The sequence below is a fragment of the Crassostrea angulata genome, chromosome 1, assembly GCF_025612915.1.
Source record: "Crassostrea angulata isolate pt1a10 chromosome 1, ASM2561291v2, whole genome shotgun sequence".
Taxonomy (NCBI): domain Eukaryota; kingdom Metazoa; phylum Mollusca; class Bivalvia; order Ostreida; family Ostreidae; genus Magallana; species Magallana angulata.
Genome location: NC_069111.1, coordinates 3,739,597 through 3,744,024, shown reverse-complemented (window position 1 = coordinate 3,744,024; position 4,428 = coordinate 3,739,597). Strand labels below are relative to the sequence as shown.

General features: G+C 30.4%; 1 long non-coding RNA gene across 1 annotated transcript; it reads right to left on the bottom strand.

The window, feature by feature from the left end:
* Positions 1-368: 368 nt before the first annotated feature.
* On the bottom strand, positions 369-3,326 carry LOC128178170 (uncharacterized). The gene is made up of 4 exons (XR_008242911.1): positions 2,763-3,326; positions 2,503-2,585; positions 702-744; positions 369-583 (listed from the first exon to the last, which is right to left on the bottom strand). It is a non-coding gene; the product is annotated as an uncharacterized LOC128178170 (long non-coding RNA).
* Positions 3,327-4,428: the final 1,102 nt, after the last annotated feature.

Here is a 4,428-nt window from a genome sequence, read left to right as displayed (position 1 = left end):
AAAAGTGAAGACATTTTACTCTGAATAACGATATTTTTTTCAAGATTTTATCTTAATTGTTTTTTCTTCTTTTCACTGAAAGCAACTTCCAGGTGTTTAAAACTCAATATAAAACTTAAATGAACTCTCTTCAAACATCAAAAAAATAAATCTTTATTTATTAGTCATTGAACCAGTTTTGGTAGAGTCAATTAATGCATCTACGCTTTCTGTTTCCATTGAACTAAAAACTTTGTATTTTCCAGTGGGATTTCATGCTTGAAAAAAGTGAAAGAAACAATTTTGATTTAAGACCTCTTCTTTGTGATGAAGCACTGATTCCCTCTTCGTAGTCTTATCGTTTTGATATGATTGAGACACACCTGGTTACCCCGTAACTCGGTCAGGTAAAATAAACAGATTTATTACAAACATAGAACACCATGCTTCATATGTGTTGACATTTTTATTTAAATAAATGGACGAGTCCCTCGGTTTCGTTGATGTAGGTAGGTAATGTTGTGGCCCCCTCTTTACCTGGTGTCTATAGAGGTAGACGTAGACTGATCTACTTTGTACATCTGGTGGTCAAAGTATGTAGATGCTGCAATGCATATTACATTCGAGTTGTATTTTTACATTTTTGGGAAAGCAGCTTCGACTCTTTTAAATCAAGTACACAGTTGAATTTCATATACAAACAAAAATGAATAGATACATACAGACTCTTCAGACATGTTCCAATTCAAATCTTCTCGAATCTTGCTGAAAAACGAATTTTAGTTTAAAATCTAGTACTTTTATATATCGTAGATACTACATGTACGTACATGTAAATAATTCTTGTACTGTATTGAGTTTGGATCATGAAATGTCTACAATTCGTGAATTTCAGATGTAGGTATACACTGGTCACCATGTCTAAGCTTGTCTACAGATGTAAGTAAACATTGATTGTCATGTCTACATCTTGTATACAACTATAGACACACACTTGTTGCCATGTCTACATCTCATTGCATACAAAAGCAGATTAAGATTGGGAACCATCATCAGGTGGTCTTTTGAGATAGGTATTGGCCAGCGAACCTAGAATTGATCTACTGGTCCAGAAGAAGGATCCATCTCAGAAGAACTCATGTTGAAATCTTTGATAGGCAGTCAGTTGCAGTTAAAATACAATATTATAGCGAGGTAGGGTTGAGTATATTTCATAGTTTGCATTTGGAATTGTTTATTTTACAAAAAAGGTCACACTAATACTTAAACTGATTGTCACATTTGATGCGACTAAATCATTTGTGTCATATTAATTTTGTAAAATATGTGCATAGTATTTATAAATCGTTTTAAACACTAAATATGAAACAAAAATACGTTTATGATAAAATGTTTACCAAAAATCTTTAAAATTGCAAAAAGAGATGAAAATACTACTTTTGTATTGGAAAAAAAAAAGATTTTGATTCTTTATTTTTCGTTGTTGTAAGTTGTATTGTTATACTTTTTCAATTTCGCAAATTTTAGTAAAGTAACTTTGAACTCTTGTAAAATTAAAGAACTAGTAACCTCAATGTAGAAACAAGATTACAATTCCAAAATGTTTATTGATAAAGTAAAAGATAAGTTATATACATTCGTTTCAGGACAATGAAAGAGATTAAAAGAAATATGAATAAAACTTCTGCAGATTCCTCTTGAGTCATTTGTAAGATAATGAAAACTAAATGTTTAGCGTGTATACTGCATATATATAAGCGAGTTTGTTTTAAGATAAATACTTTGATATAAATGAGTACAAAATCGATATCAGTTTACAAAAATAAACATTTATTGTACATATCCTACAATTGATGGTTAAAGATTTAATATATAATATAACTTTGAGTAAATATGTGTAGATATATTTTAACATATGCACCATGCATACTTTCACTTTGTAAAATTATTATAATTATTATATAATTATTTGGATATATTTTGGTGTTTTTCCATTACAGTAACTAAACAGTTCCAAAAATTCTTACTGTTTATTATTTCGGCTAAAACAGAACTTGTTTCATGTTAAACTGAACAACATCGATGTTTTGGAAAATAACCCATATATTATGTTTACAGTCTGATAAAATGCCTTTTTGTATTTCAAACCTTTATTTACATGTTGTGTTAAATATTATTTTCCTAATCTTCACACATCATTCATATATATGTTAACATATTGACTTCACTACAAACATATATAGACACATATCATAAACCTTTAGATGTACAAACAAATATACATGCCGACATGTACAAGCCTTGTCAACTTTTTTCTTTAGTAAACTAACGCTTTCCTTACAAAGATTTACATATTTTTTATAGAGAGAGTGAGTGAAAATGGGTAAGTAGACACACTAATTAGCAATGTGTCTTATATATGTATTTATTGGTAATTCTATTTAAAAGTTATTAAAATTCTTTTGCGTATAAATATCATGCTTGCAATTTCTTTGTAGCTTATAGGGACACATTATAACTTACCCCATATGGTTTGCCAATGTTTTTCATCCTCAGCAAATTTACTTTCGTTATAAAACAAAATCGGTATTACCACGATGACAATTCTGTTAAACATGAAAGTAGAAAGATTTGATACATTTATCTATTCACTAGCAAAATAAATTTTTTCTGCTATTAGTATTAATTCTAATCAGTCGGGTAACATTTGGGAATAAACTTAGAAAACGAATGTGCAAAATTGGAACTGAAAAATTGTAGCAAGGTTTCAATGGTGTACTTACAATAACTTAACTTCCCAACCCTAAACTGCGGTGTCCAGTGCGAGAAAATGTTAACCGACCTAGCCCAGTTTGGTTCTTCTTGAACAAACGGCATCGAGGAATTTGGCAAAGTATCAAAATTATATGCTTCACCAGTAGGTGCATATGCCCAAAATATTGCGTGACAATTTTATTAAATACGTTTGAAATCAACATCTGGGAGTTTGATGATAAAGGGTCAAGTTTTGGTAAATTGTTAAAATTGGACGTGATACAAATAACTAAATGTTACATAGCTTAGGTGTCTAATTGTAACTTAGCACATTTCAAAAATCCAGTAGCCATTTTACATCTTTTTATCATTTGCCTGATTCAAGGATAATGAAGCGGTCAACTGGCTAGAATGAACTGAATATCAAGCTTAAACAGATTTTTTGCTTTTTTAGTTTAAGACCAAAAAAAAACAAAACACGAAAAGTATATTTGCATACTAAACATAACACATTTTAAGTTTGAATTTATATCACATCATATAGTTGAGTAAAGAATCTTACCCTAATGGAACTAGACAATATCTACATTTATTGCTGGAACTGTATGATGCATAAGATTTTAAAAATGAGGTTAATTTTATAAATATTGGATCAGATGACTTTCATATTAGCCAGTGGTCATGTGCGTGATCCAGACAAGGTTCTGTTGGCCTGAAGCTAATATTTTTGGTCATAAAGATATTTTCGATACAAAATATCAATCATCAAATTTCAGAATAGTATGTTATAAACTATTATTGCATGCAGCAGTGCGTTGTTTTATTGGTTGTCAACATTTTGGAGAAAATTCCAGAAACGATGTGATAATTGTCATTGAATATTGGTTTAACCAACCAAAGTGTGAATTATTTCGGTTATAACGCTACCAGTAACGGTGGTAACATATAACTTATCGTGGTAGCGCTTTTTACTTTACAAACCAAACTTTTGAATCTTGTGTCTGGTAAATCTACATGTATCTCGATACTGGTTGAACAAGTCACACTGGAGTCATGTATTTGAAGACAGTATAAATATGTCTGAGAAATTGTAAAATGTTTTATAATTAGTATGAAAACTATTTTTCTAAATTACTACGTGCTTTAAACCAATTGCTTATTAATATAATATCCAAACGTACCGCTAGAAAAATTAAACTCGACAGTTGGTTTACATTGTAATTTAAAAAATGGATTATTTTAAGTGAAATAAAGTTTTCTTTTGTATCAATAATTGTCTTTTTTTTAAAGTATTTAGATAAACTTGTTGTCTGTATAATTTTACTTTCAATCATACAGTATCACCTTCTCTGTGTTGCCATCGACGCGCCGCCCGACACAGAACAAAGTGCCCCTTTTCAGGACGAGGGAGGCAGAGTTAAGTCGGAACTCTTGGCTAGTGTTAATATCCAATGAAAATTGCAGTATAACGCCTATGGGCAGAGTATATACTAGTTTACACTATGCAGTAGCAGAACAGCAGAATAAATATTTCTACAACACTAAAGAAAAAAACTAACGGAACATCAATCCCCTACGCATGCATCTCTAATAAGGCAATTGATAGGTGGGGGTTGAAAGTTTTTTTGGTTTTTTTTTTTTGCTTAACTGAATAGTTAATATGTTGCAAACCCCTTTAAATCAGTTATTTAAGCA